This window comes from Galeopterus variegatus, unplaced genomic scaffold (assembly GCF_000696425.1).
Source record: "Galeopterus variegatus unplaced genomic scaffold, G_variegatus-3.0.2 Scaffold2052, whole genome shotgun sequence".
Taxonomy (NCBI): domain Eukaryota; kingdom Metazoa; phylum Chordata; class Mammalia; order Dermoptera; family Cynocephalidae; genus Galeopterus; species Galeopterus variegatus.
This window is the reverse complement of record NW_007728163.1, coordinates 88,721-106,791: the sequence shown is the minus strand read 5'-3', so window position 1 is coordinate 106,791 and position 18,071 is coordinate 88,721. Positions and strand designations below refer to the sequence as shown.

General features: G+C 40.2%; 1 protein-coding gene across 1 annotated transcript in view; it reads right to left on the bottom strand.

The window, feature by feature from the left end:
* The window catches only part of MIB1 (mindbomb E3 ubiquitin protein ligase 1), a 131,511-nt gene extending 121,139 nt beyond the window's left edge, over positions 1-10,372 (bottom strand). Inside the window, exon 1 of the mRNA XM_008580255.1 lies at positions 10,178-10,372. The gene's annotated coding sequence lies outside the window, so the exon portion shown is untranslated. The remainder of the gene's footprint in view (positions 1-10,177) is intronic.
* Between the last annotated feature and the right edge of the window lie 7,699 nt (positions 10,373-18,071).

Below are 18,071 nucleotides of genomic sequence, written 5' to 3'. Positions count from 1 at the left end.
CGGGAAAAAAAAAAAAAAAAAAAAAAAAAAAAAAAAAAAAAAAAATGTTATTAAATTCAAATAAATCAAATAACATTTTAAAAATTAAAAAAGATTGTCTTTTTTTTAAGTTAATTTCTTTCTTTCTTTTTTTTTTTTTTAAAAAGATGACCGGTGAGGGGATCTTAACCCTTGGCTTGGTGTTGTCAGCACCACACTCAGCCAGTGAGCGAACTGGCCATCTCTATATAGGATCCGAACCCGTGGCCTTAGTGTTATCAGCATCGCACTCTCCCAAGTGGGCCACGGGCCGGTCACTAAGTTAATTTCAATAGCATAGTAGCGGGAAATACATCTACTCCCAACCAACATTTTTTTTTTTTTCGTTGGCCAGTATGAGGGATCCAAACCCTTGACCTTGGTGTTACAACACCACACTCTAAGCAATTGAGCTAACTAGCCAGCCCCAGCTTCCAACCAACTCTTATTATGCATTAAGAAAATGTCTTTGAAGGTGTCTCACCCAAAATCTATAACTACCTTATCATATATTTTCTGTTGTACAAATTATTCTATTTTTTCAGCCTCTGCTACTCTATTAAAAGCATGCTTAATAAAATTACAACCATGCCAAACACAGTACAAACGAAAGACACAGTTGTCAAACTAGGCATACAATAGGCAATATTAGTAACATATTTACTATTTATAGCATCCATTACATAGGGGTAGAAAATTAATGAGGTAAAACATAAAATTAAGAATTTCATCCACTTTTAAATAACTACAATAACTGGTAAAAACTCATTATCTGATTTTAAAAGCAAAATGCCTGTGTACCTTGACCTATTTCAATTTCACTTTACAGGTGAAGAATTAAGACTCCAAGTGGAAAAAAATGAAGACTGACAGAACAGGATTTAAATCTCCACCACCAACTTACTACTTATGAAGTTTTGGGAAACTTAGTTCATTTCTCATGGCCTGTTTTCTCACCAGTAAAATGAAGCCTACCAAACAATATTTTTATGAGGATTAAATAAGATAAAGTATGTGAAATTTAGAAATTAGAAATTAGAAACTTAGAAATTCCTGACACATGACTGGAGCTCAGTAAATGTTAAATCCATTCCGCTAGTTAACAAGCTTATTTGGTAAAATCGCGAATGAATAAACACCTTGATTCCTTGACTCCTAGGCTATTGAACTTTCCCTTACCCCCTGAAAAGAGACTGGGGGAGAGTGACAAGCAAGGCACCATGATGTGAAAGGATGATTACAAGCTCTCATGATTTATTATCACTAGCCCTGCCAAACTCCCAGAAATCAAATAATGATTTCATCTATTTTTTTATTTTACCTTTTTCCCCCTTCTCGTTTTATTTCTTCTAATATTAAAAAGTTTACACCCACAGAAGACTCAACAAACACAACAATTCCTTGAAGTTGTTAAGACAAGTGAATAGATATGATGTTGATGAGGGGGGAGGAGGGAGAGGGAAGTGGGAAAGAGGAATTGGTAAAGGGACACAAAAATCAACTACATTGTATATTGATAAATTTTTTTAAATTAAAAATTTTTTTTAAAGTTCCAGAATCCAAAAAAATTAAATTAAAAGTTTACACCCAATTTCTTGTTTTGCTTTAAGGAACAAAATAATCATCAAAAAGATAAATCAACCCCTGAAGAAAACCAAATACTCATCATGAGTGTGGTAGGAAAGTATATGAGACGTAAGAAAGAATGAGAAAGTATTAAAATTTTTAATTAAATTAATTAATGTAACTGAAGTTTAATGCAATTTTAAGAGCAAATCCTAAAACATAAAAAGGATCATATATTTATGGTGGGGGAGAGGACAATGCAAACACAGCTTGGGACTAACATTCCTGAAACTGTCCATAAAACCAGGGCCATGGAAAGGGTAAGAAGTGTGGGACAGGGGTAGTTAAAGACTATTTAGTTTCCTACATGTATAAAAAACTAATTTTTTAATCAGTAATTTTTAATGTAATTTTTTAATATTAAAAGGTAACCATTAGCAGAATGGAAAAATAGAGATAAAACTTCCAATTCACTGGGGAAAAAAATTACATAAGAAAACACAAAAATAAGAATGGGAGCAGTAATCAGAAAAAATATATCAGTTGTCACAATAAATATGAACAAGTTAAATTCCTCTATTTAAAGACAAAGATTCTCAAAGTCAATGAAGACAGTATTTAGCCATGTCATTTACAAAAGAAATTCCTATAACAAATTAACAAAAATTAAAATTTAGTACACAAAGATATACATACACGAGGATGCTTGTTGCAGCATTGTTTAAAATGACAAAAGAAAACGACATAAATGTCTACCAAAAGGGGAAGAGTTAAGTAAAATATTTAACTATTAAATACTATATACATACTAAAAAGAGTAAGACAGATTCTTATGTGCTGACACAAAAAGATGTTCAAAACAAAATACATGAAAAAAGAATACTGAAGAACAGTACATATGGTATACCCTTGGCAAGGGAGAGATGGGAACACATATATTTCTCTGACTGGGTAAGTTTAGGGCATAAAAATTTAACATGTACACATTGTTTTACCATATAAGGTGTACATATTAAATTATTTATAAAGAAAACAGAAAACATATATGTCATATAGGAAAAAAGCATAAAACAAAACCATATACACAGTAAAACCTCAGCTGTGCAAAAAATGCATTGGGAAGAAATGGAAAAAAACATACCAAAATAGTTGTCTCTGGGCAACTTGCTTTTCTTCTTTAGTTATTTCCAAATTTTTCAAAATAAGCATGAACACTTTTATTATAGAAACAGATTTTAGTCAGCTAAAATCATTAAAAAGAAATAAAAATCAGGAAAGCATTTTTTTAAAAAGAGCACTTGCCAATTTACAACAGGTAGTATCATAAAATTTCATTTTTAAACTGGTTTATTTAAATTTCATAATCAATTTTCTCCTAGGAAAAGTATTACAGATGGTGATCATTTCTATACTGTAGTATAAATGGAAGAGAGAATGATATAGGGAAAGAGCAATGAACTGGCTCTTCATCTCTACCATCTGCCATTCACCAGCTTTGTGACTAGACAAATTTCTTAATCTCTCTGAGCCTCAATTTCCTTTTATTTGTTTTAGGATATCTATCTAACCTCAGATCGAATGAATCAAAAGCTCTTTGAAAAAAGCATTTTATTCTGGAAAGATTCATTAAAAGCCATGGCTCTCCTATAAGATGGAGATACAAAAATAACACACACGCCGTTCCCTCAAACTAATAATCTAGCACAAGAGACAACACAGCATACCTTGCTGTAACAGACGGAAGCATGACTGCACTGAGATCACACTGACTAGCAATTAAAGAGGTGGGAGGAGGGACCCTGGTGGCTGGCTATCTGGGACACATTCAAAAAGAAGTATCTAATCTAATCAGAGAGATAAGGCTGTAAAGTACAGAACCAAAAATATGTATTAAAATAGCATTACATTTGGTAAAAAGACATATATTAAAAACTGTTACATGTTCCTTTATTTTAGTTCTACACACCCTTCTCTACTCCCTAACTAATAATGACAACCCTGTTTTAAAGACATGTATTACTGGCAAAGAACCAAGGCTCAGAATCTGCTGAGGGAAAAAAGAGAAAACTGAAAGCCTGGGCATCTCAAGTATACAAAGTCACTTAGTACCCTGCTATTCAAAGTGTGTCTGTGAGCCAGCAACATCTGCATCACCTGGGATCTTATTAGAAATACTCGCACAGAATCCCAGCATTTTAATCAGAATCTGCATTTTAAAAGGTCCCCAGGTGATCTGCGTGCTTACTAAAGTTCAAGAAGTAATGATAGAGGAGTCTACTAGCTGATTTCTTGAGGCCCTCAGTTCAACCAAGCTGCAATCTACAGGGAGTATTAAGAACTTGGGCCGGCCCGGTGGTGCACTGCTACAGTGCGCCGCTTGGGAGTGCGGCGACGCTCCCGCCAAGGGTTCGGACCCCACATACAGACCGGCCGCTCACTGGCTGAGCGAGGTGCAGGCGCAACACCGAGGGTTGCGATCCCGTTGCCGGTCCCGGTCCGGTATAGGCGCGACACTGAGGGTTGCGATCCGTTGCCGGTCACGAAAAAAGACAAAAAGGAAAAAAAAAAAAGAACTAGATGGGCTTCCATCATTTAAAACATTATTTTAGCAGATGGAGATAAAAAGAGAAAGACATTTCACAGAAGTCTTTAAAATAGGTAGGATTATATAGGAAAATCAAGTTTTCTGGCAGATGCCATTGGTAAGACATCTCTCTGTATTTCATCCTATCCAGATCTGGTATCCTACTCCCCAAACATTGTTTCCCCAAATCCTGTTTTTTCCTACAATACCCTTTTCTACTGTAGTTCTAGAAACAGATCTGAAGAGAAAAGAGGACCACAGAAAAGGAAAAGCTGTGGGTTATCAATTCATTTCTTTTTTTTTTTTTTTTTTAATCCAGGGTCAGCACTTTTAAACCTTCAACTGAATACAAACATCTGAGAAGTTTTTCCACAAGTGACCTGAGAGGCATTCTTTGCTAGAAGTGGGAAAAAAGGAAAAAGAACTGCCCCCAAAACAGCTTGGACCAACTATGACCAGAGGCTAGTTTTGAAAAAATTTCAGTTTCTGTATCTCTAACTTTTTGTTATCCACACCAAGAATGATAGAAAGAACTTTAATAAGAAATCCAAGTTCATTTTCTCCATTAAATCTGGTAACAATAAAACACTATAGTCAAGTAACCACATAACAAGCCTAACTAAAAACACATTTCTCCCCAAATCCTATAAAATCAGTACCTAAATGATAAAAAATCAACTATACCTTCCTGATTACAAACTTCACAAAATTAACTCCAAGCTAATTAAATAATGGCCCACATATTTCCATAATCTTCTTGTTCACTACAAATTAGCCAAATATATCTGGATACAAGATATGTTATGTCATTCAAATATATACTAAAGGTTCCTCTTTGCAAGGTTTGACTATCCTAGACCATAAATTTACACGTATCATGTGTCTCTGAAAGAAAAAAATAAAGCTGATATGCCAAAACTTTACAGTCCCATATACAACCCCCAGACAAAATCTCCAACACATGGTGAGCGGATATCAAAAAGATTCACAATGAGCCAATCACTCCAAAACCTTTAACTCTCAGAAAAGTTTCAAAGAATTTTATGTTGAAGGGTACCCATTTCTTAATTCCCAAATACACTGCAATAAATTTTCTGTTCATATAATGTGGGCGTAAGTAGGAAACAAAGAATGAATAATCAAAGGCAACCTCAGTTGTTCTTCTGGTATCACAACACTGTCTTTTTTAAAAAAATTAACTATGAAATATGTCAAACAAAAAATATGAAAATGTAATGAACAACTATGTACCCACCACCCAGTTGAAGACATAAAACTGTATGAAAATAGTTAAAGCCCCTGGTACACTTCCACCAACAGCATTCCATTCCCTCCACAATAAAGATATCCACTTTCTTGAACGTGGTATTTACCATCACTTTTTTGGCATACTTTTACCACACATGTACATACCCCTAAACCAATGAGTCTCAATCAGGGGTGATTTTGCCCCCTCAGAGAACATTTGGCAATGTCTGGAGACATTGTGGGTTGCCACAAGGGGGTGGAGTGCCACTACTCTACTAATGAGTAGAGGCCAGGGATGCTACAATGTACAGGACACCCCACAACAAAGAATTATCCTATCCAGTTCAAAATGTCAATTGTGCCAAGGTTCTGAAACCCTACCCTAAACAATAAATAGTATTGCTTTGCACTTTAAAATACCACAGGTTTTCTTTTGCAGCTTAATTTACTTGCTTAACATTAACTTTCTTTTCTGTATAGTATTCCACCGTACAAATTCAGTTTATCCATTCGTCTACTGATGCACATTTAAGCTTTTCCCAATTTTTTGCTTTTACAGGCAACACTGCTGTGAACATTTTTACACAAGCCTCTTTCTTTGTGCTCAATAAGAGATTCTCTCTAGGGCAATGATTTTCAAAGTCTGGTTCTTAAAAGCCTACGGAAGTCCCCAAGACCCTTTTAGGGGCTTCATATGGTCAAAAGTATTTTCATAATAATATGTAAGATATTATTTACCGTCCTCATGTTGGCATTGCACTGACGGTACAAATGAAATAGTCGATAAAACTGCTGGTGACTTAGCCAAATTAACACCATCATTAATGAGACACAGATATTATGTACCCCCTGATATGAGCACTAAAAAGGGCAAAACTTCATTTCTATGATTTTTGCCTAAAATACATAATCTGAATTTAATCACAAGGAAACATCAGACAATCCCAATTTGAGGGATGGTCTACAAGATTATTGGCCAGTGTCAAGGTCATGAAAGAAAAAGACTGAGGAACTGGCCCAGACTGGAAGAGACCACCAAATGCAATGTGTCATCCTGGACCAGAAAAAACATTAGCAGAACAATGTACGGGCTGGCCAGTTAGCTCAGTTGGTTAGAGCATGGTGTTACAACATCAAGGTCAAGGATTTGAATCCTGTTGGAGTTTGGCTGTGTTGTCCCCTCCAAACCTCATGTGGAAATTTGATCCCCAAAGTGGCAGTGTTGGAACTGATTTGAGTCATGGGGGCAGATCCCTCATGAATGGATTAATGCTCTCCCTGGGGGAGGGGGGATTAATGAGTAAGTTCTTGCTCTATTAGTTCCCACAAGAGCTCACTGCTTAAAAGACCCTGGCGGGCCGGCCCGGTGGCGCACTGAATAAGTGCGCTGCTTGGGAAGTACGGCGGCGCTCCCGCCCAAGGGTTCGGATCCCACAAACAGACCAGTTCCCGCTCACTGGCTGAGCGAGGCGCGGGAGCAACACCGAGGGTTGCAATCCTGTTGCCAGTCCCCGGTCCGGTACGGGGGCAACACTGAGGGTTGCAATCCGTTGCCGGACACGGAAAAAGACAAAAGACAAAAAAAAAAAAAAAAAAAGACCCTGGCACCTTCTCTCTCTCTCTTGCTTCCTCTCGCCATGTGATCTGCTTGTACCCGCCAGCTGCCTGCCACTTTTCCACCATGAGTAGAAACAGCCTGAGGCCCGTGTCAGATGCAGCTGTCCCAGAATCATAAGCCAAATAAACCTCTCTTTATAAATCACCCAGTCTCAGGTATTTCTGTTACAGCAACACAAAACGGACTAAAACAGATCCCCATACCAGTCAGCCACTAAGGAAAAAAAATTTTTTTGAATAAGTCCAGGAATCAGTTATTGCTATTATATTCATGTCAATTTTCTGATTTCAATAATTGTCGATGGTAAGATGTTAACATCTGAAGAAGATGGGTAAAGGGCAAAAGGGAACTTAATAGTTTTGCAATTTTTTTGTGAGCCTGAAATTACTTCAAAATGAAAACAAATTTTTTAACTTTAACTATTATGTAAATAGTATCAAGTACTAAATATAATAAGTATTGAGTAAATCTCATAGAATGTAATAAAGTGTCAATTGAAACCAATTATTAAATATTGGGGTGGTGGGGGGAAACACTGAAAGTAGTAGTACAGTCCTGGGGGCAAAACCAGAGCCAAGAGCTTATGATTCATTCAATGCTTTAAAAAAATTTTTTTTTGAAGAAATTAAACCACAGAAATTAAAATATATTTCAATAAACAATTCATATGAAGATGGCTAGCCTGCATCTAGAAGTGCTTTTAACATGTTTGCTAAAACAATCAGATGAACAAGATGAATTTCTACACATAAATTAAACAATGTATTAAATTATCTTGTAAATTAAATTAAGAATCTAAGATAGTTACCTCTGGAAAATGCCTGCTTTTATATTAAGATAATAAAACTATTAATAAGCCAGATATACTGCATACTACAAAACAAATAGAAAATATTAATATCCCTTCAAAAATCATTGTACTACAGGATCTATTATACTTTACCCTTACCCTAGGAAGATATTTAAACTTCCCCATAAACCTACAATTACCAATCCCAAGAATTCCTCCAAATTACTGAGTTGTGGTCAGACTTGAGTGTGAACTAGCATAATCAAACTTTAAAACAGCGTGCAGAAACAGGCACATGCCTCATACACTGTTGCTGGGAGTGTAAATTGGTAAAATGTCTTTGGAGAGCAACCAGTCAACATCTATCAAAATGATAATGTGGGGCCGGCCCCTTGGCGCACTCGGTGGAGTGCAGCGCTGGGGAGGCAGCGGCGCTTCCGCCACGGGTTCGGATCCTATATAGGACTGGCCAGTGCGCTCACTGGCTGAGCGCAGTGCGGGCGACACCAGGCCAAGGGTTGTGATCCCCTTACCAGTCACGAAAAAGACAAAAAAAAAAAAAAAATTGATAATGTGGAGCCGTCCAGTGGCTCACTTGGGAGTGTGGTGCTCATAACACCAAGGCCACGGGTTTGGATCCCTATAAAGGGATGGCTAGCTAGCTCACTTGGGAGAGCATGGTGCTAACACCACCAAGTCAAGGGTTAAGATCCCCTTACCGGTCATCTTTAAGAAAAGGTTAAATGCAAGTGTACTTCATAAACTTCATGAAAAGATATGTATTATCTTTTAATTCTATTTTTCTGTGAACTTTCTGAAGTACCCTTGTATGTACAGGCTTTGATGCAACAATTCCACTTCTTCATATACACAAGGACTTATTCACTGCATCACTGTAAAAAGGAAGACCTGAAACAATATAAATGCACGTAGATAAAGTACTTGTTAAACAAATTACTGCATCCAATCACTGGAATACTATGCAGCCATAAAAGAATATGGTAGACCTATATGTGCTAACATGGAACAATCACCAATACGAATTATTAAGTGAAAGAAACAAAAGTACAGAAGAGTGAACATAGCTCATTACCATTTGTACTTAACAAGGGGAGTAGATTTTCAGTATATTCACACATATGCTTTCAATGCATACAGTATTCTGTAAGAATACACAAGAAACTGATCATGGCTGCCCCTTTTCATACTGTTGAATCTTTTTATTTTCTTTAGGTCATAAACATACACCCTTTTCAATTTTAAAAAAGCTAGCTAAGAAACACAATTTTATGAATCATCTGTTCAAAAACTCAGTTGGTTTGTGTTAATTTCTTTTTTACTGCTGCTAACAACAACTATGAGCCCATTTCAAGGTCTGTTAGGCTTTGTCAACCTCAATCATAATGTCTTAGAAACAGCTCATTTAGGAATTCTAAAAATTACCCAGTTTTAAATTTGAACTATTTTTTACTGAATACAATAGCAAGGATAAACCTATGTAAAAATGAATTAGGTTAAAATAAATTAGATATTTATTTTGTGAGCACAAGCCTTCATTTTATCATACAAAAACTCTAGACACAATAACAAACAGACCCCTAAAATTGAGTGCATCGAGGAGGACACTGACTCACTTCTGGGTGAATGGATAAGACTCTACATCACCTTACTGAGACGGGATGTTAAAAAAGAACATCAGGTATCCCCTATGCCTATCACCCACTTGGAAAAAGCATTTAACACAAAGAAATGGTTCAAGAACTCAGAATGTTTGTCCCTCTATTGATATAACGATACAGAATTAGACAATTTAGATGAAAATTCATTCCACGGGGTTCCGAGTAACATTCGGCTACTGAACTCCAAGTCATTACGTGTCAAAGACGGCAAGGAAAACAAAGGATATCTAAAAAAAATCTAAGGTACCAAGGGCCCCTCAGCAATTGTAACCGGTCAACTAAGCACCATATGGCAAGGCAAGCCTCCCTTCAGACAGTTTTCACTAGATGGCTGATTAATTTCAATGGCTTATTAGACAGGCCTCTCCAGACCCCTTCCCTAGAGGAGGAGGAGGGGAACGGTCTGTTGTCTCCCCAGTGCTTTGTGTCCTCCAGGCTTGCAAGTAGTGCTGCCGTCATTTCTCTTGGGGGTAGGGGGTCTTTTCGGCAACTTTTTGTTTACGCAGTATTGAACCTAAAATTCCCTTTGGCTATTCCCCTTGCAGCGCACTCCAGCTCGGCGCCATTAACTAGGCGTCCGACCTCGGACCACTCCCAGGCGGCTCCGATGCCCACCGCAGCCTTGCCCCTTCCGCCCACGCGCGCAGGGGCCGGACCGGTTGGCCGTCGCTTACCGGTGGGTGCGCTGTCCAGGATGCGCAGGTCGTAGGCCCCGGAACAGCGGTAGTTGGCGGCGGTGCCGTTGTCCCACACCACCACCACCTCTTCGGGGCTCTCGAAGCTCCGCACCGTGCCCACATGGCCCTCGCCGCCGTCCTGCTTCCCCCACTTCCAGTCCGGTCCGCGCACTACCCGGGCCCCGACCCCTTCTCACTGTCGCCACCGGGCCAGCCCGCGACCTGTATTTCTGTATGTATAAATTGGAAACATTTCAAACCAGAGTGGGTGATTAGTAATGGGTTTTTAAGCTGAGCAGAACCCAGTCATTCTGTGCATATGCTTGCTTTTCTGCTCATTTGTTCAGAAACACTTAGAGTCATTCAAAATTTACAAAACTTTTACTCCAACCATAGGTAAGATAAAATAAATAAATCCGCAGAAATGAAGTCGTTTTGCTGTTCACCTACTATTCTGGTACTATGAATGAACTTCTGGCTGCTTTACAGACTATAAAAATGTGTAATAGTTGGAGAGAAACTTTATCAGTTAGAGTAACACTATCTGCTGTAACAAATAGGCCCCAAGACATATAAAGGCTCGGATACAACTTTTATTTCCCGATCACATAATAACCTAATGCTTCTCTCCACATGGTGATTCAGGGACTCATGCTGTTGTTCCACCATCTCCTGAGGTTATCTGTATCTAGCTAAAGGAAGGGCGGGTATAGAGGGGGCCTATACTCATTTTTCAAAAATCTTGGCCTCAAGATGGCATATATCACTCAGTCTCATCCCATCATCTAGAATTCAGCCACATCTAATTGAAAGGGAGAAAGGTAGACTAGCTGAGTGCCAAAGAAGAAAAGTATACCAGTTAGTGTCCATTTGGGTGAACATAAATCACTTTAAGTATTCAAACAGAAGAAATTTAGTACAGCCAATTATTTGCAAAAGTGTTGGAAGGGTTGCAGTAGCAAAAAGGTTAATAACTACCAGAAAACATCCTTTATTCTCCCCCGGGCCCTCGCTCCCGGGTGGGTGCCCTAGCGCCGGCGCCGCCTCCTCCCCCGTGGGCGGCGGTGGTACCTCCCGGCGTCCGGCGAGTGCCCGGGCCCACAGACCCCCTTCTCTCTGCCCCCGCGCACGCCGCCGCGCTCCGCCCCGCCACAGAGTCCTCGCCGGGCGAGAGCGGCTCCACATCCGGGTACTGCCACACCCAAGGCCGGAGCAGCACCTTTTCTGAGGGACTAGGAAAGGGATCCTCGGCAATAATAGGGTAGGAAGGGTTTCGGAGAGTCGCGCGATGGGAAAAGAAAGGAGAAGAAATCCGATCCCTAAGCGTCTCGCCAGGGCACAATGAGAGTGCGCATGCGCGCTATCCGAAAAAAGAGGGTGGAAGCCCACCCCAGCCTGAGGCGATGGAGGGGCGGATCCCTAGAGTCCCTTCTCGGTGGTGCGGCGCCCCATTGGCTGCGAAGACAGGGGCGGGACCGGAGGTGGGGCTGGAGGAAGTGAGAATCAGGATGCGGCTCGAGCTGCTGAAACCGTGTAGGCTAGTCTTTCATCAAGTTCTGGTGTTCACAGGTGTACTAAGTGTGAATTTGGGATTCCATATTGTTTCAGTCATTTTTAACGGAGTCGGAAATAGGACAGATTATAACACAGATTAAGGGCGACCTGTATTTCTTTTTTTTTTTTTTCCTTTTTGTCTTTTTTCGTGTCCGGCAACGGACCGCAACCCTCAGTGTCGCGCCCGTACCGGACCGGGACCGGCAACGGGATCGCAACCCTTGGTGCTGTGACCGCCCCTCGCTCAGCCAGTGAGCGGGAACCGGTCTGTATGTGGGATCCGAACCCTTGGCGGGAGCGCCGCCGCACTCCGAAGCGGCCACTGTCGCCACCGGGCCAGCCCGCGACCTGTATTTCTGTATGTATAAATTGGAAACATTTCAAACCAGAGTGGGTGATTAGTAATGGGTTTTTAAGCTGAGCAGAACCCAGTCATTCTGTGCATATGCTTGCTTTTCTGCTCATTTGTTCAGAAACACTTAGAGTCATTCAAAATTTACAAAACTTTTACTCCAACCATAGGTAAGATAAAATAAATAAATCCGCAGAAATGAAGTCGTTTTGCTGTTCACCTACTATTCTGGTACTATGAATGAACTTCTGGCTGCTTTACAGACTATAAAAATGTGTAATAGTTGGAGAGAAACTTTATCAGTTAGAGTAACACTATCTGCTGTAACAAATAGGCCCCAAGACATATAAAGGCTCGGATACAACTTTTATTTCCCGATCACATAATAACCTAATGCTTCTCTCCACATGGTGATTCAGGGACTCATGCTGTTGTTCCACCATCTCCTGAGGTTATCTGTATCTAGCTAAAGGAAGGGCGGGTATAGAGGGGGCCTATACTCATTTTTCAAAAATCTTGGCCTCAAGATGGCATATATCACTCAGTCTCATCCCATCATCTAGAATTCAGCCACATCTAATTGAAAGGGAGAAAGGTAGACTAGCTGAGTGCCAAAGAAGAAAAGTATACCAGTTAGTGTCCATTTGGGTGAACATAAATCACTTTAAGTATTCAAACAGAAGAAATTTAGTACAGCCAATTATTTGCAAAAGTGTTGGAAGGGTTGCAGTAGCAAAAAGGTTAATAACTACCAGAAAACATCACCTCCCAGGACTAAAGGAGCAAAAGAGAAAATGTTGTTACCTAGGACGCATGATCATTGTGCCATCGAGGCATCTGGAACAATTTTCTACTGATGCTGGAATGGCTGCTGTTTCGCAGTAAGAAAGGAGTCCACACTCACACTGAGTCTACAGAATACTTGGAACCCAAAGTTGCCTACCATTATCACCACCACTGCCAAAGTCAGAGCTCCAGGAGTGCAGGGTACACCCTGATGCTACAGCTGCTGGAACTGCCCTGCCTGTGTAGGAACTGAGAAGCTGCCAGAGACTCCACCAGAAACAGAAAACAAAAAATGGCTTCTCCTCTCTCCAGTAGGTCTCCCATTAGTCTCCTACAAAAAAAAAAAATTTTTTTTAAGTCTACCTTTTCAGGTATTCAGCATTTTCACCATTCTTCCATACTAAACTTCTAAATAACAGGGAAATAAGATCATGTGTCTGCCTAACAAGATACAAATATTCCATTTGTGGGAGATCTGCCCTCAATATGGGCAGGTGCCACCCAATCTGCTGGGGGCCCGGAAAAAACAAAAACAGAGGAAAAGACAAATGTATCTCTATCCACTGGAACTGAGGTGCAGTCTTCTCTCCTGTTCATGTACATCAGAAATCCAGGCTCTTCAGCCTTTGGGTTCCAGGACTTAGGCCAGAGCATCTCCAGGCTCTCAGGCCTTTAGCCTTGGACTGAAAATTACACCATCGGCTTCCCTGGTTCTGAGGCTTCTGAACATGGATTGAGCCATGCTGCCGGCATCCCAGGGTCTCCAGTTTGCAGGCAGCCTAGACTGTCACAGGACTTCTGAGCCTTCATAATCAAGTGAGCCAATTACCCTAATAAATCCCCTCTCATATATCTATGTACATATCCTATTTGTTCTGTCTGGCTAATATACCTTCATCCTGTCTCTTCCCAAAAAGAGAACGCACAAAGCCTTGTTTATTATCATATCCATGTCCGGGAGATATTGATTCCACTTCTAGTTAAGCCACAATTTCACCTGGATAGTTTATAATCTACATTATAAAATTAACAGAACTTTTGTTAGACTTACCAAGAAAAAAGAGAAGTTTCAAACAATCAACAAAACTCCATATATAAAATGGGAGAAGAGGGAAAGGAGGAAAATAATTGGCTTTATATACATAACAAATATTTCAGGTTGAATGGTGTCCCCCAAAAAGATATGTTCAAGTCCTGACCCCCAGTAACTGCGAATGTGACCTCATTTGGAAATAGGGCCCTTGCAGATATAATCAAGTTAAAATGAGATCATACTGTCATACAGTGGACCCTATCCAATGACTGATGTCCTTGTAAGAGAAGGAAGAGGGAGATTTGACCACACAGACATGCAAGGAAGAAAGCCACGTGATCATGGAGGCAAAGATTGGAATGATGCAGCTATATGATAAGAAATGCCAAGGATTGCCAGCAACCACCCAGAAGCTAAGAAAAGACAAGGAAGGATTCTTTCCTAGAGCCTTCAAAGAGAGCATGGCCCTGCTGACACCTTAATTTTTGATTTCTAGCCTCCAGGACTGTGGAAGAATAAATTCCTCTTGTTTTAATCAACCATCAACCCCTTAATTCCTGAACCTATCTATTCTGACTATAGGGAGCACCATATATTGGAGGTAATTTGTTATAGCAGCCCCAGGAAACTAATACAAGAAAAAAAAGAAAATAAGCATAGCTGTTACTATCCTCATTTCTATTACTGCTCATAAGGCCATATCTGGTATTTGTACCTCCCTCCTTCCCATATATGACTCATATTCCCTTTTCCCTCAGCCAGAATGTCAACTGATCATATTCCCACACCTGAAAGGTGATCCCAATCTTTATTCCTAAAGGGTTTTTTTTCTTAGTCTCTAGTGAGTTGTTGTGTGATGGATAATTTTACCTGGCAACTGGCCTGGACTAGGAGGTGCCCAGACAACTGGTAAAACATAATTCTGGGTGTGTCTGTGAGGATGTTTTTGCATGAGATAAATATTCAAATCAGTAAACTGAGTAAAGTAGATTACCCTCCATAATGTGGGTGGGCCTTATCCAATCAGTTGAAAACCTAAAAAGAACAAAAAGGCTAAGTAAGAGGGAACTCCTCTTGCCTGACTGTTTGAGCTAGGATATTTGTCTTTTTTGGTCTTCAGACTCAAACTGAAACATCAGCTCAGCTTGGGTCTCAAGCTTTCTTTGAACTACAACTTACACAATCAGCTATCCTGATTCACAGGTCTTTGAACTCAGACTGTAACTAAATATTGACTCTCCTGAGTCTCCACCTTGTCAACTGAAGGTCTTGGGACTTTTCCAATTCCTTACAATTGTGAGCCAATTCCCTATAGTAAATATTTTTATTACATATTATAATATATATCTCTTCTTGGTTTTTTTTCTTTGAGGAACCCTGACTAATACATGTAGTCTAGCATTAAATTTTACTAGAATATAGATTAACAGTACTAAAATGTGCTCCAGAGAATCTCCAGATTCCAAACACAGTACTTTTTTTTTTTTAATTTTAATTTATCAGTATACAATGCAGTTGATTTTCGAGTCCCTTACCAATCAAACACAGTACTTTTTAAAACTTTTTTATGGAAAGAAACACATTTCTACTTGATAACTGGAATCAATCACTCAGCTAATACAGTAAATCATCTAGTCAATACAGTAACTCTCCTTTTCCCATTGGTTCAGTGACATGAGGAACCCAAAATGTTCAAGTGACAGTTCCAACTTTCAATTTAGTGGAAATATTATGGCATTCCTTGGTGGGAACATTCCTCACTAGGGAAATCAGTCTTTTAAACCAGTCAAAACAAAGTTTTGGAAAGGGGAATCAAAAAAATTTCCCAAGGTGGTTATTTAATAGTATAATAATAGGAACCACATCAGCCCCTTGATTCCTGCACCTATCTATTCTGACTATGGGAGCATCATGTATTGGTCACCTGTTCAAAGCATATACCTCACTGGTGTTCCATAGTCAGGCATTTAGCCTCAACCACAACAAAGGAGCAAATGAAAGCTAGTTCTCAAAGGGGAAGTAATTATTGACAAAAGAGCCTATAATTTTGCTCTAATACCCCAGAGGTTTGCACTGGGGTTCTACTATCAGCATTTAGCAAAAAGATAATATCTCCATCTATAACCAGATACTTCAACAGCATTGGCTCTGCTGGCTCATATGGCCCATATGGCCCATATCGCAGGAAAGCTTACTCTGCAGCCTGGGCCTACTGCAGAGTCTTCTCTTGCTTCTTTTGCTACTCGATAGAGTTTGGATGTTACTGTCCCCCAAAACTTATGTGGAAATCTAATCCCCAATGTGGCAGTGTTGGTAGTGGTTTGGGTCATGGGGGCATATCCCTCATGAATGGATTAATGCTCTCCCTGGTTGGAGGGCGGTTAGTGAGTTCTCACTCTATTAGTTCCTGAGAGAGCTGGTTGTTTAGAAGCCCCTGGCACCTCCCGCCTCTATCTCTCTTGCTTTCTCTCAGCATGTGATCTGCTTGTTCCTGCCAGCTGCCTCCTGTTTCCCGATATGAGTAGAAACATCCTGAGGCCCACACCAGATGCAGCTGCCCCAGAATCGTAAGCCAAATAAACCAGTCTCAGGTATTCTGTTATAGTAGCACAAAACAGACTAATACATTACTCAAAATTGGTTTATGGGACAGAGCAATATGACTGTGATATATCTTGCCTGTAAAATCCAAAGAGGCCCAAGTGTTTTACCTCTTTTTTAACAGCTAAGGGTGCAATGTGCAGTAACTTGCCTTTTATTTCAGAGGGAATATTCTGATATGCCCCATGCCACTAGACTCCCAGCAAGTGCACCAAAATGATAAGACCTAGATTTTCTTGGAGTTTCACTACCTTCCTCTGGCATGCATGTGTCTTACTAAGGCATCTAGAGTTTTTGACCCTCTGGCTCACAAAATCAAATCAATATGATGTCATCCCTGTAATGGACCAAGTGATGTCCCGTGAGATCACGAGAAATTGAGGACTCGGCAAACTAGATTATAGCAGAGAGCAGTAGACTGTGGAATATACTATAAAGTGTATGTACTTCACAGGGCCTGGTTTTCCAAAGCCTTGCAGTTTCGAATATTGACCTTGCAAGGACAGGAAATTTTCCTTAGGCTATAAGTCTCTGTTGCCAGATAAGAATTGCGGCACAGCAGGTTGCTGGCTCAAAGACAGACTAGTTACTGATTGTTATGTAAAGATACTCAGAAGTTGCTATAAGAAGGAATGTTTGCTAAGATCAAGCTTGAGTTGATAAGATCACTTAATTGTTTACTGGAATGTCATCTGGCTTGTTTCACTGAAAGTTACCAGCCTGTACTGTTAAACTATAACCCCCCCCCCCTTTGTTCTCTTCCTGTAGCTTCCTGGTCTGGAAAATAAATGCAGGAAGAGAACCCCAATTCAGCGTTAATTTCCCGAGGAAGGGTTGCCTCTTGCTGGAGGGTCCTAGGGAAGTTAACCACTTCAGGGCTTCTCACTGCTCAGAAGAGATGGGTTTTGAGTAATCCTTTGTGTCTCCGTCACCCAGGGGAAGTGGTGTGACAAATCCATGGGGAGCGAAGCAACACAAAGCAACAGTAGACTTGACTTAGTCATGAAGAAAGACATTGAAGGCATGCTTCTGCCACTGCCAGGCAAAAGCAATGCGCTTGTGATGGTATCATCAAGCGATACTGAGAAAAAACCATTTGCTAAATCAACACCTGCAATAGCTGGAGCTGCATATTGATTTGCTCCACATCTAGAACAGCAGCTGTATTTGAGTCACCACCTGACACAGTTTACAATAATGCTCAGGACCCAACTTCCTCAGTAGGCTAAATAGGCACATTAAATAGGGAGGTGACAGGAATTACTGTCTGTGCATTTTTCACTTGATATCTGTACTCTCTGCAATTCTCCCAGGATGTGGTATTGCTTTTGGATTGCTCTTTTGGTAGGAAAAGGCAGTTACAAGGCTTCTATTTGGATTTTCTTTTTTTTTTTTTTTAAAGATGACTAGTAAGGGGATCTTATCCCTTCACTTGGTGTTGTCAGCACCACGCTCTCCCAAGCGGTGGTGAGCCAACTGGCCATCCCTATATGGGATCCGAACCCATGGCCTTGGTGTCATCAGCACCACACTCTCCCGAGTGAGCCATGGGCCGGCCCAAGACA